This window comes from Pistacia vera, unplaced genomic scaffold (genome assembly GCF_008641045.1).
Source record: "Pistacia vera cultivar Batoury unplaced genomic scaffold, PisVer_v2 Contig360, whole genome shotgun sequence".
NCBI lineage: Eukaryota > Viridiplantae > Streptophyta > Magnoliopsida > Sapindales > Anacardiaceae > Pistacia > Pistacia vera.
The window spans coordinates 459,203-487,182 of NW_022196180.1; the positions used below are offsets into that span (position 1 = coordinate 459,203).

The 27,980-nt window shown below is 33.8% G+C and overlaps 1 pseudogene; it reads left to right on the forward strand.

The window, feature by feature from the left end:
• Window positions 1-1,859: 1,859 nt before the first annotated feature.
• On the forward strand, window positions 1,860-27,973 carry LOC116140002 (annotated as a pseudogene).
• Window positions 27,974-27,980: the final 7 nt, after the last annotated feature.

Consider the following 27,980-nt stretch of genomic DNA (forward strand, 5'->3'; position numbering starts at 1 on the left):
GATGGAATAGAAAAGAAAGGTATGTGCTCAAGAAAAACAAGATGACGAGACACATAAAGTTTCTGAGTTACTGGATCAAAACAACGATACCCCTTTTTATCTTCAATATAACCAAGAAAGACACAAATAGCAGACTGAGAGGACAACTTGCTGCGTTCTACATGAGGACGAAGAACGAAACAAGTACAACCAAAAACTCTAAAGAAAGAATAATCAGGGGCACACCCATACAACTTTTCGAAAGGAGAAAAACCTTAAATATGAGAAGATGGAATTATATTAATCAAACCTACAATAGTAAGAATAGCGTCACCCCAAAACACATTAGGAACAAAAGCAGACAAGATGAGAGAACGAGTAGTTTCAACAATGTGCCTATGTTTTCTATCAGCAACACCATTTTGCTCAGGATTATCTGTACACGAGGTTTGGTGAACAGTTCCATCTAAGGCAAGCAACTCACAAAATTTATTAGAAGTGTATTCCCTACCTAAATCACACCTAAAACATTTGATAACAATAAAGTGTTGAGTTTTGACAAGCGCTCAAAAGGCTGTATATATCTCAAAGAATTTAGAACAATGTTTCATTAAATAAACGCAACAATAACGAGTATGATCATCAATAAAAGAAACATAATATTGAGACCCTCCTTTTGTGGCAATAAGAGAAGGTCCCAAAGATCTGTCATAGCAGAATAAAACTCATGAACACTCATATTCTTCTACTGAAGACCTCGTATGTCATTCTCCAATTGATACTACTTTTGTAGATGATCCCAAACCTCCTTTGTTGTCTCATACTTCGCCAACTGTGTACCTATGGAATGCTCAATATAATTGTTAATCCAAGTAATAATTTTTGCATTGTTTGCTTCCTAGGCATCTATCAAAGAAGCATAACCCTCATCAGTATTCTTAGGTTTCACAGAAGTTCCACTAACATATCCCCACATCTTTTTACCCTCAAGAAAATTTATCATCACATAACTCCAATACGAATAATTCTTGTCATCTAACCTCACATTCACAGACTGAAGCAAATCGTCTCTTTCAGTAGCCATAATCAAAAAATAAAGAAAACCAGAATGCAAAAGAAAGGAAAACAAAATACTAGATTGTAGAAACTGAACAAATACCCTCACAAAATTGTACAGTCACTCTAAAAAAAAATTCGGGGAAACCCTGATAGGGCGCGTTGCCCCCTGTAGACCCCTAACCAATTCACCGCGGAGTTGCATCCGCGTAAGCTGTGTTTAAGATTAAGCCTCGTCCCATGAAACCTTGCTGTGATACCATGTTAAACAATCCAAAGAAATAAGAAAAAGAGGAGGCTATGGTTTCATTGATACTGCACAGTGCAATTGAATACAAAAAGAATGATTTAACCTAAATACAAAGAGACTATATATAGGCTAAACAAAGGAAATAATGAAAAGACGGATATACCCTTAATAAACAATAAAACAAAATAACCCTATATTTCTTAACAAGGAAAAGGGTGCTTACAGGTGATTCACAGAGGGTTTTCCTTGGGTTCTTCATGTATACTTACAAAAACTCAGTAAGATTATCTTTATAGTGCTATTTCTTTGCTGCCCTGAAGAGTGGATGTAGGTAAATAATTTGATTACTGAACCACTATAAATTCTTTATGTCTTTTCTTTACTTTTATGCTTTATTTGCATGTTTCCTTATTGATTGTTGTGTTTGATTTCATGATTACAAATCTGGGATATCTTGTTCTACCTTTTAAAATAGTCTTTAAGTTTCAACATATACAATAGACGAACTTAGAATCCGGGCATGTTTTGTTCTAGGTATCTATTGATGATGTTTTTATTACACAAAATTGAAAGAATGGCAGAGTTCATAAAGCTAAAAGACAAAGAAATGAAAGCGTTCGAGAAGAAGAGAGAGGAGGTATTCACAATCTGCGATGAAAAGTTGGCAGCATCGAAGTGTAGGCTTTATGAAGAACAGTGTGAGATCGAGAATGAATGCAGTGCAATGCTGAGCAGATTGATGGAGGAATACGCTCACATTCAGGATTCGTACCTTTTGAATGATGAATACTCTAAAATTTTGTTTGGGAAAGAAGAAGTTTTTCAAATATCATTTTACAGTTTTCTGTTTTATTTTGTCATGAACGAACGAAGCATGTAGTTAGCTTATCAATGGTGTGAGTGCGTCTATATGAGTTATCACTATATGTTAAACTCTTTTCTTCAACAATTCCGTACATACAAAATTGTGTATTAATTTCATGTATTTATACATTAAAATGAGGCTACTCAAGGATTTTAGTGATGAATCTGCAGATGGAATTATGCAAGGAGGTTTGAAGTTTTATTAATTAACATTGTGATGTGTTAGAGCATCTCTAATGGTGTCTTTATTTTAAAGAGCATATTTCACATAAATAAAGAGCATCTTCATTGATTTCTAAATATAAAGAAAAAAATTTGTATTCAAATCCAATAGACTCTTTAAATTAGACTTAATAAATAGGAGAAAGACTTAATATGAGAGAAAATTAATAATAAAATGCATAAAAACGTATAATTTATTAAATAAAATTAGGATAGAGAGTGAGATTTGACTCTCTAGATGTAGAGAGCGAGTCAAACTCACTCTTTAATTTATATTCAAAGAATAAAGAGTCTATTGGACTCTTGTTTTTATGGATAAACTCTTTATAATAAAGAGTTTGGGTCATATAAAAAGTCATTTGGAGATGCTTTTAAATGCTATAGTTTGAAAGATGAATTATCTACAAATTTGTTGTGTTGTTGTCATTATGGAGACTAATTGAATGTTATTAAGTAGTTGAATGTTACTAAGTAGATGAATTAGGACCGACATTCAGTGTATACTTTTCTTCGCTCTATTTTCTTTTTGTTACAAAGAATTCAAATTTCCAAGATATTTATGGTATAAAAATGCATTTATGGTAACATTTTGGCATTAAATTATGTCTGCATGATATAATTTATTTAGTATAATATACAGGGTTGCTAGATAATTTTTAGATTTTTTTTAATTTATTTAAGATAAAATAATGTCATTATTTAATATACAAATAATGCATTAGTTTTAGCAGAGTATTCTAAATTTAAATATAGAATACCCTGTATATAGATTATCTAATGTATTAGATACTGAAATTACCCGTAAATGATAAACTACATATAAAAATTTAAACATTTTAGTTGATTAGTAAAATGTTATTGAATTTTCAACTTGTAATTAAAATAAATCCTTACACCTACATTAAATATATATTTAAAATTTGTACAAATTTAATACTTAGTATTTGGTATATAATATTTTTATTATTTATTTCTTTAATTATCAATTCAATATAAAAGTAACTTCAGTACAAATAATTTAATGTCACACAAGCAATTAATAATAATGTAAAAAAAAATTCTATAGACATACCTATGCAATGCACGACTCTGAAGCACACCCTTGCTATTGCTCGCCATGTAGGATTGCTGAAAATTCTATAATTGTAGTCACTTGCCGAACCATTCTGTTTAATTGTAAGAGTCAAGATGCAAAGCTATTTAGATTGTACAATACAATTACAATAGACCATTTGCTGCACATTATTCATTAACAATTGTAATATTGTAATGTCCTTTTTAGTTAATACTATATGAAAAGTCTATTTCATGCCGTTCATCATAATTGCTACAAGACCCATTGTCAAACAATTCATTTTATCATCACAAATATTTCGGTTTCCCTTGTTTCTTGGTTTTCATTGAACTGTCAATAGTAAATTGGTCATAACTTGCTCAATAAAAATCTAATTGACGAGTAGTTTGAATCTTTGGAAACTAGACAGACAGGGGTTTAATTTGATATATTATAACTAGAATTTGGATAACTGTAGACCCATTTCAGAACAATTCATTTTATCATTGCACACATTTTGATTTTCCCCGTTTCTCGGTTTCCACTAAACAGTCAGTAGTAAATTGGTCATAACTTGCTCAATAAAAATCCAATTAATGAACGGTTTCAATATTTGGAAACACAATAGATAAAGCTTTAATTTGATATATTATATGCTGAATTTGGATAAATATAGACCCATTGCCGAACCGTTCATTTTATCATCAAACACATTTTGGTTTCCCCAGCTTCTTGATTTCCACTAAATAGTCAGTAGTAAATTAGTCACAACTTGCTCAATAAAAATCCAATTGACGAACAGTTTGAATATTTGGAAAGTAGATAGAAGACCTTTAATTTGATATATTATATAACCTGAATTTGGGTAATTATAGACCCATTTCTAAACAATTCATTTTATCATCATACACATTTCGGTTTCCCCCATTTCTCAGTTGCAATAGAACATTTAGTAGTAAATTGACTATAACTTGGTTAATAAAAATCCAATTGATGAACGGTTTAAATATTTGGAAACTAGACACCCAAAGATTTAATTTGATATATTATAAGCTAAATTTGGATAACTATAGACCCATTGTCGAACAATTTATTTTATCATCACACACATTTCGGTTTCCCCCGTTTCTCAGTTTCCACTAAACAGTCAGTAGTAAGTTGGTCATAACTTGCTCAATAAAAATCCAATTGACAAATGGTTTAAATATTTGGAAACTAGGCAGACAGAGCTTTAGTTTGATATATTATATAACTTGAATTTGGATAACTATAGATCCATCTTTGAACAATTCATTTTATCATCACACACATTTTGTTTTCCCCTGTTTCTTGGTTTCCACTAAATAATCAATAGTAAATTGGTCATAACTTGCTCAATAAAAATCCAATTGACAAATGGTTTGAATATTTGAAAACAAAACAGATAGAGCTTTAATTTGATATATTATACTCTAAATTTGGATAACTGTAGGCCCATTTCCAAACTATTGATTTTATCATTTGGATAATTGTTGGCCCATTTCCAAACTATTGATTTTATCATTACACATATTTTGGTTTCCCCCGTTTCTCAGTTTTCACTAAACAGTCAGTAGTAAATTGACCATAAATTGCTAAATAAAAATCCAATTGACGAACGGTTTGAATATTTGGAAACTAGACAAATAGAGATTTAATTTGATATTATATGATGAATTTGAATAACTATAGGCCCATTTCTAAACAATTCATTTTGTCATCACATATATTTCGGTTTCCCTCGTTTCTTAGTTTATACTAAACAATCAGTAGTAAATTGACCATAACTTTCCCAATAAAAATCTAATTGATGAACGGTTTGAATATTTGGAAACTAGATAAAAAGAACTTTAATTTGATATATTATATATTAAATTTGGATAACTATAGGCCCACTTCCAAACAACTCATTTTATATTCATACACAATCCAACTTCCCCATTTCTCAGTTTCCTCTAAACAGTTAGTAGTAAATTGGCCATAACTTATTCAATAAAAATCCAATTGACAAACGATTTAAATATTTGGAAACTAGACAACAAAACTTTAATTTTATTTATTATATAACCTAAATTTGGATAACGATAGACCCATTTCCGAACCATTCATTTTAATATTCTAAATTAATATATCAATTAACATCAGCATGCCCATTGATAAAACAGTTAAACAAGTACTGCATTTATATCATCATTTTGCTAAAATGTATTTTTTTATTCTCCCTCTTTTTGATGGTCTACCTCTGCCTGTTTTTTCTTTCTCCACATCTTTTGCTGCAGATGATACTTGTACTACATTCTTATCAAGCATTCTTTGATATGAACAGAAAGACATAGCCTTCATTTGCTACAACACATTTAAATAACACTTTTCAGCCTACAATAAAAAGAACAATTTTAAAATTATATATCAACAAATTAAAAGTTAAATAGGAATACATTACATTCAGAAACACGTACTGGTTCAAGTCTACCCTGCAAATTTTCTACATTCAAAGCCAGTTGATGTTTTTCATTTGTTAAGCTTTCTATCTGTGTTTTAATTAAAAAAAAAAACACAAAAACGATAAATAATACTTGATAAAATATGACATTTAAAATAATTAAAAAAAAAACTTATTCTAAAACAATTATGATACCTTCTTTCTCGAGACAAAATACAAGGCTCCGTTTGGTTGCCAATTGGGAATACCACTTTTAGTATTCCCAAAAAAATTAAACAGTAAAATACCCAAAAACTTTGATTTTTGGGAATACTACTCCCAATATTATTCAACTTTTTTTAAACTCTTTAAATTTGATAATTTAATTAAATACCCCTAAATATTTATTTAAAAATTATAAAAACACCCCAGTAATTCATATTTACCAGATTCCGGCCACCACTGCCGGAAAATGGCCGGAATCTTTTAGGATGGCGCACTATCGGCTGAATCTGGCCGGTAGTGCGCCGATCTAGCCTTTTCCGATCAGATCCACGGTGGATTTGGCCAGAAAAGGCCAGATCTAATGCCAAAGATCTGGCCGTTGACGGCCAGATCTTTGGCCACAACGGTTTATAACGACGGCCAACAAACGGTCGTCGTTGACCATCAACGACAACCGTTTCTTGGTCGTCGTTGACGAGAAAATACAGCCAGATTTGGCCGTTGACAGCCAGATCTGGCAGTAGATCTGGCCTTTGTCGGCCAGATCCACCGTGGATCTGGCAGGCAAAGGCCATATCGGCGCACGACCGGCAAGATCCAGCTGGTCAAGCGCCAATACGGTGAACCCGGCCACCCTCCGGCGGTGGTGGCCGGCTGTCCGGATTTGACATTGGGTTGGGGGTGTTTTTGTTAACTTTTAAGATTTTATTATAGGCGGTGTTTTGTAAATAAACAAATATAGGGGGTATTTTATTAATTTATAAATCCTACATCGTAATACCCGCCCAATTCAATTTTTTTTTTACTTTTTTCAGAAAACTTTTCCCAAAAACACCCAATTATGAACCAAACGGAGCCCAAGCTTTTGTATTTTGCATGACAAAGGCACACATTCTCATGAGGAGAATATTTTGTTTCTTGACTTTGTAAAAGTTTTGTTAAGTAATCAGGTTTGTCTTCTAACTTCTTCTTTTTAGAAACTGGTACATTGTCTACTAGTTCCTCAAATATAGCAGCTTCATTGTCTCTCTCACTTTCAGTAAACACAACTGAATCAATCAAACAATCAATTTCCTGCTGCTGACTCTCTAAAACCGAACCCTCAAGCCTTACAGAACGTCTAATGTTAGCATTAATGCCTCTTTTCCATTCCCTTTTTGAAGAAACATCTACATCATTGACACACTGTTTTCCTTTTTCAATGCTATCAAGATTAAGACTTTATTAAAAACACAAAAGAAAACAAAAAGAAAAAAAAAATATCTAAAATATATTAACAACTAATTATAACAAAATAAAGATTTACAACCAAAAAAATAAATAAACCTCGTACGACAATCAAACTTCCCTTCATTTGGTTAGAATAGAACTTTCACTGTTATCTCATTATTCAATTAACTAAAAGCCTTTTAAATAGGCAACACATCAACAAAAAATAAGCTGAAAAATAGCAACAACTTTTAACCACTAACTCATACTTTGCAACACTACTAAAATGCCTAAATACTAGATCTAAATAATCGACTTCTAAGGACCCTCATCAAAGACAACTTTGAAAAAGTGGTAATAAAATCTCGTTTAAACTATGTTTTTGCTTAATTTACTCCTACAACAATCAAACTTCACTTAATTTCCTTACAGTAGAAAACCCTAACTCACTATTCTATTAATAACAACAACAAATTCAACATGAAAAAACAAAATAATAGTTCCATTATCTGGCATTCTATCGAAATAGACTTTTTAACAAATTAAAAACTTATAATTCATAATAATCGTACTCTCTATAATCTTAGCAGTCAACAACAGTAACAAAAAAATAAACAAAACAAAACATAACAAAGAAATAGGACAATCATTGTAATCATCTTCAAAGTAAATCGCAATAGCAGCACCAGACGGTGCTAACACAACCTTCAATCTTCAAAGAGAGAAAGAAATTAACAATGCTAGTGACGCAAAACGAAAAAGGGAAATGCAAAAATTAAAAACCTAAACAAACTAATAAACCGGTTAAATACCCGATTAAAAAAAAAAAAAACCGGTTTAACGCTTATAAAGAAACCGGTCCAAACATGCCAGTTCACACTTACAAATAATTTACTGAATTACTAAAACATGTTGCTATCATTACTAACAATTGGCTGCTCCAGTTCCCTATAATTGTAGCCATTGTTGAACAATCTTGTTTAATCCTACACTTTTAACCATTGTTTAACAATCCTGTTTAATGTTAACAATCAAGATGCAAAGTCATTAGTTTGTACGTATAATTAGAATAGATTATCCGTCATACATTTCCTGTTACCAAATGTAATATTGTAATGCCCTTTTCAATTAATACTATATTAAAGTTTTTTTTTTTTTTTTTTTGGGTTCATGATAATTGATGCAATGAAATTGCTGATCAATATTTTTTTCGCAAATCTTGAGTACCTTATTATTGCAAGAATCTCCAAATTAAAACCATCAACTTCAAACTTGTTTGGTACAATAATAGGATATTATAGTAAACTAAGTTTTCCATTCCGTGACTTACTTTGTTCACCAATAACAAAGTCATTAGTCTTAATAAATAAATAAATTATCATAAATGTTGAAAATATAACTTTTATTTATACAATATGATAAAATTAATATTAATTCTTTTGTACATAATATTTCTTTATATCAACAATAAATATATAATATTTTATTTATTGATTTCTTTAATTATCAATACAATATAAAATGAACTTCAATATATAAAATATATATTTAAAACACACACCAAAAAAAAAAAAAATAATAATAATAATAACGTAAACAAAATATAATAAACATAACTGCACAACATGCGGGCTTTTCATCTAGTTTCTTATAATGTTAAGATGGAAGCTTATTAACGACTATAGTTTACAATTGTCTCTACCTTGGAAAATGCCGTCGTCAACCAACCTTGAAAAATGAACGCAATTTGAGAACAACTAAAACTCTAAAACTGTATGGTGCAAACCACTCGACGTCAAGCAATTACCCGAAACTAATTGATGTATTAACGAGCTAGCCACATATATGATATATGTAGATGAACATAAATTTTGTTTAATTAAAAGCACGTACTTTGTTTCAATTTGGAATAAAAATTAAACGTCTAGATGAGAAAGTTACTTCTTATAGAATAAAAGGACAAAAAGATGAAGTTAGTGGAAGAAATTGAAAATGACTGTAGTATGGACAAACATTGTTTACCAAGTTTGATTAAAAACAAGTTGGCATTTAATGCAATAGCTGATCGTTAATTAATTCTTAATTCCATTAATTGCACATCTTCAAAATTGATGACAGTAACATCTATAAAATAAGAACTTGATATTGATTATCTTTGACAGAGAACGTCTAGCAGATGAAATCCTATAGAGGACCGAGCGTCAGAAGCCCAAACACAAACATATCAATTTAAAACAGCCATAACTTTTGATCCGAGAGGATTTACTGTGCCCATCAAATATCAACAAAAAGCTCATTTTGAGCCCGACGACATGGCAACTTGGTTCCCCGGTTTGGAGTCATTTTCAATTCTAAAACTCATTGTTTTGGCATGTTACGGGGCCATTTAAGTTTTCTGTGCATTTTTCCTATTTTATTTACAGTCTTTTCTTATTTTATAATTAGTCAACAGTGAGGAATTCTTTTTCAATTAATTTTCAGGTTTTATTAGGATTTTATTTCCTTGTTAAATTGGGAGTCTTATTAGAGTTGACTGTCACCACTTTATATAAACATATTATACCTTCTTTTTTTTAGATATAGAATATTTTTCAGAATTTCCTTCAACTTTATGACTTAAGGTTCTGCATTTAAGACTTATTTATCAATCCTAAAATATAGTCGAGTGCTAGTCTTGTTTTTACACTAACTCGAGGTGTCACTCTTTCAGCTCACCTTAAAGATAAGTTATGGAATTTTCCATTTCCAGCAAAGAAGATAAGATTTTTTACAAGGGCTCTCTCCTTTTATTAGAATAAGATTTGCAAAAATTAATTTAGCTACCTCATGTTATCTCATGTCACTATCTATTTAAACCCCACTACTGATCGACATAGAACTAGCCACAACACAGATGGCATTTATAGAGGATTCTTTAAAAGAGTATATCAAACTGACGGTGTCCTTGTAACAAGTTCGATGACTAGATGATCAAAGAAGTTAGAGATGGAAACCTTAATTTCTTCTACATTGTTGCCAACTCTTTTGGTTCTTTTGTCATCAAGCAAGTAGTTGACTTAGTATGCAAATTTATTAATAAAACTTATGATGTAACATGTGATAGCATAGTAGGAGACAAGCAACACCAAAGTAGCAAGGGATAAGCAGAGACCAGCAAATAAACATCAATGCAGCGTGGGATGGCTTTTCTTTCATTTTTGAAAGTTTTAAGGGATTACCAAGTGTTTAAAACTTATGCGGAATGGGTTGCTTATTTAATTTTTAGTGCAAATGAGTTGTGAGAAACTTAATTAAAACATACATCAGAGTAAGTAAAGAACACGCTCATTTTTATATGGTTTGGCATCAAGCCTAAATCCATGGGACCACGTCCAGAGGAAGCAAATTCACTACGAAATACTTATGAGTTCAAATACAAAGCAAGATAACCAAAGTTGTAAGACACTCCCTGTTTTCTACACAACAACTCTATCTTCTTTTGTTGAACTTTAAGTCCTCATAGCAAGCTTCACGAACACAACAACATCATGTTGAAGAAGAGCTCCTCTCAAGATTCAACAATGAAGACAGGACAACAACTTACACACAAGCTCTCATCACAGTGGAAACAACATCCAAAGATCTCACACAAGGACAAGTGAGGATGGTAATTCTAAGCCTACCAAAGCATAGTAAGAAACCTTAACCAAAATGAGAACCTTAGAGAATATTCAGAGAGGAAAACAAAATGTGATTAGATTCCTTAAAGAAAAATGCCAGAAATGAGTGAATATAAAGAGATCAATGCATCAAGGGTTGGGGGAAAAAAAGGTTGAATATTAACTTTTGTGTTTTTCTTTTTGTACAAGAAATTTGGGACCACAGACAAGAGCAATATTCATTTTCTCTCACAGCAAATAAAAGGTGGACGACTGTAAAAGAACAAAGCAGAATATCAACAAAGAATAATATTGACCAAAAAGTAAAACGAGTGCATGAAGTGTGATTGAGGGGAAAATATTTGCTAGAAGCGTTGTGTACACACACATGCTAAAGTGCTCACATTTGTGAAGGTGTTCACCTTTAACAAGTGTGCCCACAATGGCAGAAAGGAAAAAATAGTGCATGACTCAAAACATGATCATAAGGTGACAAAAACACTAACAATCTCCCCCTTTGTCACTTAAGATCAAAGCACAATTCTTAGACAACAAAAGAAAAAAACATTTTTCAAAGTAAGAGATTGAAAATACAATTTAAGACCAGACTACTCCCACTCAATAATAAACCTCCCCCTAAGAAAAACATAAGACAAGAAAGAAGTTACCAAAGGATTTCCAAATGAGGTAGCTCAACATGTCATTGAAGAGAATCTACATAGGAATGGAGAGATTAGCAATAAAACATAACTCATGCATAGAACCAATCTGAACAATAGCAATATTAGCAATAAAAAGAAGCACCAGGACAAAATTCACAAGAAAAAATCCATAAAAGGTTCTACAGAGTTTTGCATAAAGAAAAATTTAAAGTGACATAGAAACAACAGTGATCACAAAACAGACAATCAAAAGAACACAACAAAAAAAATAGAGTCTTGGCGTCTTAAAAAAATCTTGGCTCTGTGGCAATAACAAAGAGCATCTATCATCTCCCCCTATTTGATCATAAGCGATCAACTTTTGTGTCGAGAACATCTTCTGGTCGGGGGCTTCCTGCCAACAGATTTGACACGAGTCTTGACAAGAGTAGGAGTTGGAGGAGGATAAACTATAGAGGTGGATACAAGAGCAGAGGTGTTCACATCAGGAGCATCTTCTGCAGTCTGAGAGTTAGCAAGATGGGCAACATCTTCAGATTCTTTCTCCCTGTTGGAGGGATCAATTTCAAGAAGTCAGGTATCCTCTGAATATCCCTCAATGAGAATCCTAGGGATACATGTCTGGAGAATGAGTTGTATTTAGGAAAAACCTGTATAAGGATAATAATAACAATATCCAAAACAGGCATATAAAATGTCACACAAGATCCAAACTTATAATTCAGAAACTTTAAGAATTTATCTTGAAATTACATAATCAAAACATATTTATAGGGTGGAAACTTCCAAAGGTGTTTCACAAACATTTATCATTTACATTATTTACATCAAGATGACAATAAATCATCTCCCCTCATGTGTAGCCCCGCTGTCTCTAGCATCCTTCACTTTTGGTCTACCTGCAAAGCAATCAACAATGAAAGGGTGAGCGTTAATCGCTTAGTAAGGAATGATCCATTGCATTCTAAATGTGCTATTTGACCCTCATTTAAACATATTTGTTAACACACCACTTATCTTTTACATCTAGGGATACTTCCCCTTTTTTTGCTTTCTATTTCATGTGTTTTTCATCATTTTATCCCATGGCTATATAAACATCAATGCATACACATACAAATAAGTATGTAAACATAGTACACACATTACATATCATGATATAACATCTAAATATCATCTAACATGAGTATAAATCATCTCATGATGTAATAACATCATAACTCATGTAGTGCAACTAAATGCATATGAAGCATTTAATGTGTAGCCGATCGGACTTTTCTTAGCGTCTTAAGCACTTCATATCATTTAGCCTCATATTCATCTAGAGCTCATATCATCGGGAGGCGTGCTTATGCGTTATTTAACATCTAAAGCATATATACATCTTTCCTCAACCGGCATACGAGGATATGCTTACGTGTTTCCCATCATGTCTATATGCATCTCTAACATCTTATGACATGTAAATACATATTTTGGTGAGCTTAATATTTTTAATTCTTCTATGGATTATCAATCCATTTACATTACCTCTTCCTCACATACATCATCTTAAAACATGTATTACATTGCATCTTCATGCCATTTCATAACATTAATCATGCATTGACATCATGACCATGTATATCTTTCAAAGATCATCTAACTAATGGGTAAACATTAGTACATGGCATAATTACAATAATACATTAATAATCAATTCATAATTATAAGAATTGATCATGTTAAATCTTAAACTTTAATAACCAGGAGTTTATACTTTAGGCCATTTTCTATCCATTTCTCAAACAAATTGGCTCTAGCATAATAAAAGTTTTAGGGCTATGTCTTCACTTTCTAATGCTTCAAGAATCATCTCATTTTGATTTCTATAACTCAAGTTATGGTCAAAATACTAAAGCATGTTTAACATAACCCCTAAGCTTACCAAATCCGAATTTTTCATATTAACTATGCCACACCAATTCCTATTGACAATTAACTAATAGGTCAACTTATGGATCAAATAAACCTCCCCTTAATAGTCTTTAACATCGTAAAGGAAGTGTAAGATCTTATTCCCATAATCATCCATTATTGTTATAACATTGTAAGCTAATGCAAACAACACCTCAACACTTCTAATAGCAATCATTCAACACCATGTGGCCTCCAATACTACAAGTTTTGCTACAATCAGCATCCACACTTCATTTTCTTCAATTAAACATGACAACTCATAAAACATAAATAGCAATAACTTCATGTATAATGAATTCAAGGCAATAAGTGGAATAAATGAGTTCAACTACACTTGCCATCAACTAATTATGTGCCTTAAAGCCTTAATTTAAGGTTTCATAAAAATCTACAAACCCTAGCATAATCCCTAAAGTCATTGGAGGTTTTCCTTACCTTCTTAAAGAATTCCTTCAACAAATCCTTTGCCTTTGTCTTCTTTTACACCTAAATCCTACATATATAACATTATACCTCAACATCTACTTCAAATCTTCAAATCACATCAAAACTAGGGTTTTCAATCTTACCTTAAACCCTTCAACTTGAAGATCCAAGGCTCCTATCTTGTTCTCCTTGAAAAATTATGCAAAACTCCTTTAAAACTTAGAGACAGAAGCCTTGTTTCGTGGAAGATTTGAGAGAAAATGGAAGAAAGGTTGAAGGAATGCTCTCTCCTGGCTTGAACGAATTTCCTCTCATTTATAGGAAAATATTTCATTTATTTTCCAAAATTATACTATTGACCCAATTATTTTAATTGTATAATTCATAAGTCCTTAATTCTTCATATAAAGGCATTTTGGTCATTTCGCACTAAACATAATTATTACTTAATTAATGCCATTAAATGCAATTAAGCCTACTCATCCTTGACTTTTCAATGCTTATCCACAGGCAAAATGACTATTTTGTCCCTAATGTCTTTCTATGGATAATTGATTCACACTGTTCCAAATGAATCGACTATTTTGCCCTTAGTTAGATTTTATGCTTTTTTAACATAAAATTAACATCTATAGGACTGTTTTGAGTTAGGAACATACCTTTGACATCTTGGGTATTACAAACAGGCACTGAAGCAAAGGTTCCTTTTGCACTTTCTTCAGCTACATTCTAGAATCAGGTTCATCCACAACGTCTTCTTCATTAATTTCTGGAATGTCTTCAGGAGTGACTAGATTTGAATCCTCAGGGACAATATTTGCATCGGCAGGGTTGGCATTCATATCAGTTTGAGGCTCAGTAGGAACAACAGTCTTCTTAGTGGGAACAGAGGCATCAAGGGCATCCTTGGAACAACTTGAAGACCCTTTACTTAGAACTTCAGCTCTGGTTTCTTTAAGAGCAGTTTCAAGGGAATCAACACAAGCCAGCAAGGTGTTATGATAAGAATCTACTTTCTGATCAAAAGCCTGCAACAATTCAAACAATTTGCATTGCCAAGCACTGGATTTTACAGAAAGTGCTTGAGCGAACGGAGGCACATCGACAACAGGGACAGTGGGCTTGAGAGTTTTAGAGGAAATACTTCTAATCTTAAGAAAATTGTCATTGGACTATTTTGGAGCCCCATAGAAGTCAACAAACCTTGTAACCAGAGAAGAGAAAGGTAGAATGAAGGATTTCCCTTCAGACTCACCAATGATCTTGATCGATTTGTAAATAACAGAAGCAAGATCTATTTTCTTTCCTTGCACAGTGCCATACAACAATTGTGCTTTATCAAGCTTGATAAACAAGTTATGCCTAGAGGGAGGCCAGTTTGGTGATGGTGATTTTGAAAAGAGTATTGTACAGGGATGTGAGCACGTTGATAGGAAGAAAACCACTATCAGACCAAACTGTCACAACTCCACTACTAAGATCACTAGCCCTAAGCCTACGCTCCTCTATAGGGATAGTTAGGTCATCTTCGTTCTTCATAACAAGGATCTTTAACAATTTTCTAATCACTCAAGGGTAAAATCCATCCAAATACCCCTTACCCAAACCTAGTTTTTGTGAAACGAGGTTTGTTCTATGTCTTTCCTAAAATGTGCATAAAATTCTTGCACAAAACACCATAGATGTTTGCCATTTTTGTTCAACCACATTTTTGGCAATTTCAGGGCATTCAGAGAGTTTGACATTTGACTCACAGACAATGGACCTAAAAATAATAGTCTTTAAACCTAGACCCAATAGAAGGAGAAACAAAAAATTTAAGTTTACCTAAGACCTTAGATTGAGGTGGCGTTTTCACCTTCTTTTTGCCCTTGGCAATCTTAGCTTGTTTCTTCTTCTTTGCTTAGGATTAAGTAGAGGACCCTTTTGAGTGTTTCAATCTCTTGATGAGAGGCTGATCATTAGATGGTATGGATCTTGAAGATGAAGATTTTGACACTGATTTTGAAGCAGAGGGGGTGCCTTCACTTGATGCACAAGAGTGCGCACTTTCTGGGCATATGAGGACTGCCTTGTTCTTGTTCTCTTTTTAGCTTCAGCGGCCTTCCTAATGTCATCAACCTTGTTGATGTTCCATTGAATCTTGCAAAAGTTTGTTACGAGAGAATATTAAGAGAAAAGAAAGAATAAAAAATTGTGGACTTTGGATATGACGGTTGAAAAGAACAAAGTGAGACTTTAAAAAGAGAAAAGTTCGCAACCTTAGAAAAACATGATTTTTTATTTACTGAAGAAAATGTGAGCACACAAACAGTCATGTGTGCACAGCAAGCAAAGATCAAAGAAAGTCTCACATGTGATAACATAAGTGTACAATGTGCACACATCAAACCATACACAAAGCTCAACAATAAAAGAGATACTTAGGATAGAAATCAAGGTTAGAAAGCTGCAGGCATGTGTACACAAGAAATCTCACTGTGGTGACATCGAACCAAGGCAAAAGACAGGAGACATAAAACAAAACAAAACAAAAATGTAAAGGAAATTACCATGAGATCAATTTCATAAACAAAAATTTACAGTAGCAAGTATTGTCAATCAATGTGACATAAGAGAAAAGGTCACCAATCTTGAGGATGTTGAAGGAATGATCTCAATCACGTCACTTTCACACATCGAACATTTATTTCTTTTGTCAATCGATAAGCAAGAATGCATAGATTCTTTGTCATAAGTGTGTGCAATGTCCTCAAAGGGGAGTTTGACTCATTGGTCAAATAAACATCTTTTGTCTCCCCCTTCCCTCATGTTCTTTTTACAAATCAATTCAACTGAGTTCTTTTTTATTTCTTTTTCAATGACAAATTTAGGTATTAAACAGAATAAAATCTCTCAAACAACAACCACATGTAGCTTTCACACTTACAAGGAGGTAGCCCTCTAAATGGTAGATCTTCTAAGGACATAAGGATCATTACATCTTAGAGGATTACTCACTTATAACTTTCACACTACAAGCAAGGTAGCTCTTTCAATTGGTAACAAACTCAAGCAATACAGACTCATGGAGAGATTTTAAGACATAAAGGCCTTTAGATAAGAAAGCATAGTGTGGACACATTTCAACAGCATGCTACAAAAGACTGAAAAACAATTCTCAATCACTAACACGAATTAAAAGAATACTTGCAACAATAAAAAGTTGGAAATTTGTCTCATGGAATTTATTAGAAAAGATAGAGACCTACTCAATTTGAATAAGTCCAATGGACTTCCTCAAATTTACAAAAGTTTGCAAGTCTAAAGCCTTAGTAAACAAGTCAGCAAGTTGAGAGTTTGTGTTAACATGTGCAAGAGTGATCACCTTAACATCAACTAAGTCTCTTATAAAATAATGCCTAATGTCAATTTGTTTGGTTCTAGAGTGCTAAACAAGATTTTTAAAATGTTTATTGCACTAATGTTATCACAAAAGACAGTTATGCATTCTTGATCAAAACCATAATCACATAGCATTTGTTTTAACCAAAGAACCTATGTGCAGCAACTCCTTGCATCGATATATTTAGCTTCAGCTATGGAAAGTAAGATTGAATTTTATTTCTTGTTATACCAGGTGATGAGGTTGTTGTCGAAAAAGAAAAATCCTCCAGATGTGTTTTTTCTATCATCCAAGCGCCTTGCCCAATCAGTATCACTAAAACCCACAAGAGTAGGATTAGAGTCATAAGAAAACCAAAGCCCAAAATTGTAACAACTGTTGTAAACTAATACAATGCATGCATAATAACAATAGAAAATGGGCCCAAAACTTTTCCTTTTTATTATAAGTCATACGTCTTTTGTACACAAAGAACGTCATTTACAAAAATGCCATTTTAAAAGACAAAACAGGGGAAACAGTGTAGCTATTGCTCCTCGCTTGCCGACGCCCCTTCGACTGCATCATCACCTAGATCCGGCATCCACAAAGGAAAATAACGGGGTGAGCACAAAATAATGCTTAGTAAGTAAAACCCTCTATCTGTCTATCCCCGTGTGTATTACTCTTAATTCTTTCCTCACACTTTCTGTTGTTTCCTACTAAACGTCATGGCCTCATCTTACCGGAGGTACGGCTGGATGGCGTTCACACAGCATCGTCTCACTCTTCATGACTATCGGGTGGAATTCACACAGCACCAACCCGTTCTTAGTGACTACCAAGTGGGGATCACGAAGCACCTACCCGGTTTTTGTAACTATCGGGTGGAGACAACACCCAGCACACTACCCGTTCCTCATGACTTTCGGGTAATGATCACCAAGCATTAACCTGTTCCTAATCACTGTGGGTGATGATCATAAAGCATCAACCCATCTCTAATAAAAACGGGTGATGATCACAACATCAACCCATCTCTACTAAATATCGGGTGATGATCACAAAGCATCAACCCTTTTTAATAACTAACTGGGTGATGGTCACAAAGCATCCACCCGTTTCTAATGCCTATCGGGTGATGATCACAAAGCATCAACCCTCTCTAATGGCTATTCGGGTGAGATCACAAGCATCAACCGATTCTCATAACTGTCGGGTGATGATCACAAAGATCACCCATTTCTAATACTTTCTCATTCACTCTATTCTAGCACTTCTCATTTTCTCTACCTTAGAGTAGTTGCATCCACAAGTTCTCTACTCATAGAGCAAGTGCATACACAAAGTTTCCTATCTTTCTTAGGTCACTTCTCAATGCACAATTAATGCCTATGGATGGTTCATCTCCATAATGCACTTATGAAATGCCAACATGAGTTGCAAGAATTAAGGTTCACTACTCATACTCAAACCCCTATTAGGCATTTCATCAAACAACTCAAGTGCATAATAAAACTCTACTATAAAAATAGTTCTAAATCTTTCCTCTAACCATCCAAAATGGGGAGAAAACCCCTCTCATAGCCACATATCCTGCCAAAGAAAGACACTTCCAAAAGGGTTCTCATACACTTCAATTGCATCTCAAACTACCTTTACCCAATCTCACTTCTATATTTGCAATGTACAAACAACCACAAAGCACTAGAAATCCTATTTAAGCCTCAAAAACATGGCATATAACATGTATAAAAAATACATACATAAGTGCTATCAAAACCCTAATCAAGAAAATTCCCAAATCTCAACTGGGGTGGGGTTTACTTACCTTGTTATGGAGAGATTTCATAACTCCTTTCACTTGGTTTGCTTGACTTTCTCTTACTCTTCAACAAATGAACAAAACCCCAAACTCAAAATATATACAAAAACTCACAAGACTTCACAACCAAAGCAAGAATCCTTACCTTAGGATGCCTTAGGTTGATTTTCTACCCCAAATCACTCCAAAAGCCCTTTAAAACTCCTTGATCAAAAGAAAGAGAAATTGAGAGGAAGCAAGAGAGGAGAGTGGCGATGGAGAAGAAGAATGAAGGGTTTGCAATGACTTAATTCCTTTTAATGAAATTTGTACACAAGCATTCCCATTTTGTCATTACTCTTCTTTGGGAATTCTATCTATATCCTTTGATTCATTACAAACACACCCCCGTAGCAACATATTCTCCATGAAAATTCCTTACATTTTACTCCCCACTTTTCCTGCAATTAGGGGTAGAATGGTCAAATTGCCCTTAGGGAAGAAAATTAACAAACATTTTGGTCGGCCTGTCGCCGCGGCGAAACTGTCCAGCAGCTTCCCATGGCTTCAACACCTCTTCGCCGCGGCGAAGATTATTCTTCACCCCGGCGAAGCTTGGAACACTGAATTTCTTCTATTTTCAACCAATTTCAGGGCAAGTATTCAACATAACACTCAATCAAAAGTCAACCAAACAATAATACCAAGAAACCAACTCAAATAAGAGCAAAAGAAGAAACAATAACTACGTACCTCAAGCGGGGTGTTACAAAAATCTGATGTTCCAGCAACATGTTTCATAATCCTCTTAACAGCTTTAAGATGAAGCTTAGTAGGATTAGATTGAAACCTTGCACACACACCTACTCTAAAGCACAAATCAGGCTTACTTCTGTCAAATATAAAAAACTCCCTATCATGTTTCTAAACAACTTATTATCAACCTTTTTACCTTTTTCATCCTTGGAGAGTTTAACAGTGGAGCTCATTGGGGTGTTAGCATGCTTGGTAGATTCGAGATTGAATATTTTGAGCATGTTTTTGTCGTACTTAGACTGGGAGACAAACATTCCACAATCAATTTTTTTTGATTTGAAGACTACAAAACATGCTTAGTTGTCCCACCATACTCATCTCAAATTCATCTTTCATTAAAGCAATAAATTTTTCCAATTGGGTTAGAGAAGTAGAACCAAAAAAAAAAAAAAAAATATATATATATATATATATATATATCGTTTACATAAATTTGAGCACACAAAAGTTCACCTCTTTCATGCTTCATGAACAAGGTTTTGTTGGCATTACCTTTAGTGAAATTATGATCAAGAAGGAAGAAGGTCAGCTTGTCATATCATGCTCTTGGTGCTTGCTTCAAATCGTAAAGTGATTTCTTAAGTTTGAATACATGATCAGGCTCTTGAAATCCTATTGGTTGCTCAACATAGACTTCCTCCATCAGCATTCCATTCAAAAATGCACTCTTCACGTCCATTTGATAAAGTTTCAGCTTCATACAACAAGTAACTCCCAGCATTAGTCTTATGGATTCAGCCTAGCCACAGGTGCAAAAGTTTCATCAAAATCAACTCTTTCAACTTAGGTATATTCTTGTGCAACAAGTCTTGCTTTGTTTTGCACAATGTTCCCAAACTCGTCTGATTTATTCTTTAAAATCCACTTCATTCCAATAACATTAATCCCTTCAAGTTTGGGAACTAGTTTCCACATGTCATTTCTCTCAAACTATTCCTGCTCCTCATGCATGGCAGTAATCCAGTAATCGTCTTCAAGAGCTTCCTTTGCATTCTTAGGTTCTGAAAGGGAAACATAGCATAAATTATTAATTTCACTCAATCTTTTACATCTAGTGACTATTACCTCATCCAAATTTCCAATCACTGTAGATGGTGGATGAGCCTTTTTAATCCAAGAGGGTGGTTATCTGGTTTTGGGTGTCTTTTGTTGAGTGATTTTATCAGATAAATCAATAATCAATTTGAGTCCTTGTCTCTCTCGGAGAGATCCTTGTTGAGCTGCAGAGGTGTTCACTTCAGATTTTGATGTGGTCACATCTTTAGAAGAACTTGGAGTGGGCACATTGTCATGGTCAATGGTCATATAGGAGGTGACATTTGGTCATCAATATCATCTTCATGAGAAAATTGTGAGAAATCTTCTAAATTAGAGAAAATAATGTTAAACGATTCAACTATGTGTTGAGTTCTCATATTGAAAATCATATATGCCCTACTATTTGAAGAGTATCCAAGAAAAACACCTTCATCACTTTTGGAATCAAATTTTCCTAGGAGATCTCTATCATTCAACACATAGCACTTGCACCAAAAAACATGAAAGTAGGACAAATCAGGCTTCTTACCTTTCCATAACTCATATGGAGTTTGTGAGGTACCTTTCCATAACTCCTATGGAATTTGTGAGGTAACTTTCCTTAGAAAAACTTTGTTTGTAATGTGACATGCAGTGTTGATTGCCTCAGCCCACAATCTTCTCGGTAATTTTTTGTCATTTAACATAACTCTTGCCATTTCTTGAAGAACTCTATTCTAGTTAACTCTTGCCATTTCTTGAAGAAATCTATTCTTTCTCTCCACAACTTCATTCTGTTGAGCTGTTCTTGGAGCAAAAAACTCGTGCCATATACCTTGTGAATAAAAAAAACTGGAAAAATCAGTGTTCTCAAACTCCTTTCCATGATCACTTCTTATCCTCACAACTTTCTTTACCCCACAATTTTGTTCAACTTCAAGTCTTTTGATTAGATTTTGAAAGACTTCAAATGTATCAAACTTTTCCCTTAAAAAATCAACCCAAGAGAATCTAGAAAAGTCATCAACACACACAAAGACATATCTCTTACCTCCTAAACTTTCAGTTTGCATAGGTCCCATCAAATCCATATGAAGAAGTTTTAAAACACATGAGGTTTTGAACCGAGACAAAGATTTGTGAAGAAACTTAGTTTGATTACCTTGTTGGCATGGGCCACAAACTTTACCTTTTGGGAACACTAGTTTAGGCAAACCTTTCACAACATCCTTTTTGGAGAGTTTCACAAGATCTCTGAAATTCATGTGTCCAAGTTTTTTATGCCAAACATCAATATCATCTGATTTGGAACTTAAACATGAAACTTTGTTAGTCAAACCATAGCAATTATCATTTGATCTCTTTCCTTTAAAAATAGAAGTACCATCATCATTCAAAACTTGACACACATTTTTTCACAACACAACTTTTATTACAGATTTGACTTATGTTTATGAGATTAGCTTTAAGACCTTCAACATAGAGCACATCATTCAGAATAGGAAAACCAGGAATAACAATAGATTCTTTGCCAAGGATTTCACCTCTTTTGCCATCATCGTAGGTCACATGACCAGCTTCAACAAATTCAAGATTAGTCAACAAACCTTTATTACCTGTCATGTGCCTTGAACAACAGCTGTCAAAGTACTATTGGTCATTTTGAAATGCAAGCAATGATGTATGAGCAAACAAACAGTTGGTACTAGGCTTAAGTCTCCATATTTTCCTATTCTAGAAAGAATTGTTTTGATGCGAGGTTTTTTGAGAGGGAAAAACATGATTTCCAATGCATCTTTTCAAATATGCAATAAGCTTGAAACAGTTTGGTCTAATGTGACATTTCTTTTGACAAAAATGACAAACATGAGTAAATCTTTTTACCTTAAGAAGAGGATCAGGAGGTGCATCAAGAACATTCTGGTCTGAAACTCTATTGACAGTGGTGGTCAAAACTAGTTTCGAGGTGCTTGCCTTAATGAAAGTGGTCACACCAGGTTTGGAAGAACTTGCTCTAGGAGAAAAACCCAATCCAGTTTTGTCACCAAAGACTTTCCTTGTCCAAGAACTTCACCAAGTTTAAAAGAACCTGCATTCAATCTTTCAACAATGGCCTTGACCTCAGTTAGTTCATTTAAAGCTTGATTTAATAGGAGTTCCTTGTTGGATAAATCAATAAACAAGGCATTCAACTTATCATTCAACACTTTTTTATCTTTAGTTAAGGTACAATTTTCGAATTCAAGAGATTTGATCTTCTTGATGACTTTCACCCATGACTCATACATCTTGTCATAAGGCTCTTGTTGTTCTTTATAAACATCATTGAGTCATCCGAGAACACACTCCTACTATCCTCTTGGTTAGCCTTAAAGGCCAGGAAATTCTCATCCTCATTTGTGTCATCACATCCACTCTTAATGTCATCACTTTCACTTAGAGTGGCAGTCATGGCTTTTCCCTTTTTCTTTAGAGTGTTCGCACATTCTGATTGAATGTGTCCATACCATTCACATTCATAGCACCTGATGCCTTTGTTTATCTTATCATTATCTCTCAAAAATCATTTCAAGAAGGCACCTTGACCAACATGATTAGTGGACTTCTTCACAAAAGGTTGTTTACCCTTTTTGCTCAACTTAGGCTTTGTCATATTCTTTTTCAAGAATTTAGCAAAATTTTTTTGTGAGCAAAGAGCACTCATCTTCCTCACCATCACTAGAAACAACACTAATAGTAGGTTTAGATGTTACCTTATGCTTTAGAGCAAGACCCTTTCCTATTCTTTTCCCATCGTTTCAGATTGAGTTCTAAAGTCTGAAGTGATCTAATGAGTTCATCCAGCTGCATCTCATCTAGATTTCAGCATTCTTTGATAGAGGTTGCTTTGGAAAGGAACTTCATAGGCAGAAAACAAAAGATTTTCCTAACAAGTTCAACATCAGTATAGATCTTACCCAAAGCAAAGCATTCATTTGTGATATCACACAATCAACCATGAAAATAAGTGATATACTCATCATCATGCATAAACATGCTTTCATAATAAGTAATCAATCTCCTAAGTTTGGTCTTTTTAACCATCAGTTCCTTCATTCTTTACATGGAGTCTGTCCCATGCATCTTTAGCCATTTCATAGTTGGCTATATTTTTCATTTAGCCAATACTGATAGCATTAAAGAGTGCATAGAGAGCTTTAGAGTTGAAATTAGACTCTTCCAACTCAGCTTTGGTCCATTGATCTAGGGGTTTTCCCTTGCCACCACTTTATTCAATCACAACTTCTGGTTCTTTCTAACCAACGACACAATCATTCCAAGCCCTTTCATCAATAGATTTTAAGAAGGCTTTCATCCTAGGTCTCCAGAAAGAAAAGCTGGTTCCTTCCAACAATAATGGTCTATGAGTAGATCAACTAATAAGAGCTTGAATGTTTATATTTTGTTAGTGATTTATCTGGTTTATTTATGGAAAAATGTGCTTAAAGTGTGGAATTTGAAATAATTCTTTGATAAATACCATGTACGGGATCACGGGTGCATTTTGAGTGTTTTCAGGCTCAAACAGATTTTTGAAGGGAAAAGAATGATGTTGATAGAATTCATGATGAGTAGGAATAAACGGTGCAAGAATCAGAGTTGAAACGACAAAATTGTGACGCGTCGAAGATACAACGTAAAATCTGGAAATTCTTCAAGATGAGCATGCTTCACTGTTTGGATTAGAACTTGAGCTGTGGAAATCAGAATTCAACGATTATTGTGGCGTTGGAAAGCTTATTCAGAGATATACAAAGTTTGTTTTGATTACTTGACCAAATTATGAATATCATGGACACCTTGGACAGGAAGAACGATCATCGCGGCGACGGTTCTCACCGCCACGGCGATGGATCACGGGCTTATTTTGTTAATGCGTTATCCTAATCCGAATCTAAATGGGCTAAGACATATACTCTTTTCCTAATTAAGATCAGAACCCTAGGACTATAAAAGAAGAATTTTTGAGAAGTTTTAGGAGTTTTTTTTTGGAGAGAAGGAGAAAGGACGACTACTATTTTGGAGATCGGAATTCTTGCAGTTCTCGTTCGCCAATTACATAAGTTTTTCTATTTTTCTTTCTTGAACTCATGTTATTGAATAGAATGATTGTTTTTATTACAACAATTATGAACTAAATCTCTTTTCTAGGGCTAAATATGTAGCCCAATTTATGAATATGTGTTGACGTTATCTTTATTGATTTCTTATGGAGCATTAATTCTAAGTTTTATTATTGTGTGTAATGCTTTAAATTCTTAAGGATCCGAGAGTTGAATGATATCATGGGTTGGGTTGAGATTGAGAGATGAAACCTGATTAGTCTAAGGTAATAAAACCATAGATTAAACGAATGCTAGAGATAGGTTACCGCAATTTTTGAGGTTCTGGTAAATTCCATAGAACTTAATGATCTCTTAGCTTCTAAATCTAACTTAGAGATATTTTGGTTTGTTGCTTAAGGGTTAATTTGCTAATTTTTTGAGAGAAAGTTAGTGGAATATTAGGCAGTTTGGCCTTTAGAATATGCTTAATTAGGTTAGTAATAATTGTCAATACATAGGATTAAATTGGTGTGAAATCTGTGCCCTAAGGTTTAGCCATATTGATCTTTATACCAAAGTTCTTCTAAAATTCTGATTTTGTTTAGTATTTAATTTGTTTTCTTTTTCATTAAATTCATTCATAAAATTTTGGCTCATCAAATAGCAATAAAATAGACTAGTTTGGTACTTGGTAGGTAGTTCTCTTGGGATTCGACACTCGTTTACTCGAGCTTTATTACTTGCACGATTTCGTACACTTGCGAATAGCTTGTCATCAACCTTCACCAAAGAAACTTATAGTGACAGGACAACAGATGTGGTCACACAAAACACGGTGATCACACACATCGGAGTGGGCAAATCTGCTCAACTAGACACAAAACGAAAGATAGCAAACACAAGCACAACCTCAGATTAAAGATCTGACAAACAAGCAAGGATCAACTTAGATAACTCTTCATAATGTGGTCTGATACCAAATGAAAGTTTTAAAGGATTACCAAGTGTTTAAAACTTATGTGGATTGAGTTGCTTGTTTAATTTATAGTGCAAATGAGTTGTGAGAAACTTAATTAAAACATACATCAAAGCAAGTAAAGAATACACTCATTTTTACATGGTTCAACATCAAGCCTACATCCATGGGACCATGTCCAGAGGAAGCAAATTCACTTTGAAATACTTATGAGTTCAAATACAAAGCAAGATAAGCAAAGTTGTAAAACACACCTTGTTTTCTACACAACAACTCTATCTTCTTTGGTTGAACTTCAAGTCCTCACAGCAAGCTTCACGAACACAGCACCATCATGTTGAAGAAGAGCTCCTCTCAAGATTCAACAATGAAGATAGGACAGCAGCTTACATACAAGCTCTTATCATAATGGAAACAACATCCAAAGATCTCAACAAGGACAAGTGAGGATGGTAATTCTAAGCCTACCAAAGCATAGTAAGAAACCTTAACCAAAATGAGAACTTTAGAGAATATTCAGAGAGGAAAACAAAATGTGATTAGATTCCTTAAAGAAAAATGCCATAAATGAGTGAATATAAAGAGATCAATGCGTCAAGGGTTGAGGGACAAAAAAGTTGAATATTAACTTTTGTGTTTTTCATTTTGTACAAGAAATTTGGGACCATAGAAAAAAGCAATATTCCTTTTCTCTCATAGCAAATAAAAGGTGGACAGATGTAAAAGAACAAAACAGAATATCAATAAGGAATAATATTGTCCAAAAAGTAAAATAAGCCCATGAAGTGTGATTGAGGGGAGAATATCTGTCAGAAGCATTGTGTACGTACAAATGCTAAAGTGCTCATATTTGTGAAGATGTTCACCTTTAGCAAGTGTGTCCACAATGGCATAAAGGAAAAAATAGTGCAGGACTCAAAACAAGATCATAAGGGGACAAAAACACTAACAATTTTAATATTTTATTCTACGTTATCATTTTCAATTTTTTATCATTATCAAGTAGCTGAAGTATGACTATTTTAATTTTTTTTATTATCAAGTAGTTAGAGTCATGATAAGAAATAGTCCCTAAGAGCTATGTAATCAGGATCCATTATTTGAATAAACATTTGTTATTCTTTTTTTTCCCTACAGTGAGTGTTTGGAATAACTTGAGGTTATTTTGCTAGTGCAAATATCCTGTTTAGTAGCATTCGACTCCGACGAATCTCTTCCGCTATGCCAACTTAAGACCTGATCATTTAAATGTTAATAATGCAGAATTGTTGAGGTGAGTTTTGTAATTTGATTGATTGCAGGTTCTTCCATACGCCCAATGTGTTGTTGAATCATTTCCCATGACAAAGAGTGAGCATATTTTGAGGCAATGGAATTGAAAGAGCATGGCGAATTGTGCCTTGACCATCTTCCTGAAGTCTATCATTTTGACTGTTTGATGTCTCTAATTGGAATGCCATACTTGGAGCCTCATCATATTATCCTAAGGAAAGGCTTGGTTGCCGGAATTGAGTATCCATTGCTTGCAGAGCACATGTCTAAATACATGGCAAGGACTCTTCTTTCACATCTCTTCTTTACCGTAACAGTATGGAGCACAAACGTAATGGTAAGAGTTTTTACATCATTTTGATTTTGATTTAGTATACAAATATTTTTTGTTATGTTCCTTTTTGGCTATGTGCCCCTTTTTTTTTTTTTTTTTTTTTTGATTGTTGTTGTAGTTGCTGAATTTTGTGGAAATGCTGAGCTCTGCCGCTTTACTGAGCAATTTCTCTTCTCTTAACCCTACAAAGTTTATGCATATAACCGTTTCACTTCTTCTCTTAGTCATGAAGTTGAGGCTGTCCGGGAGGATAGTATTTTAATGCTTGAAATTGTTGAGTTGAAAACCAAGTACTTAATATATACCGACTTCTTTCCATAATATATGG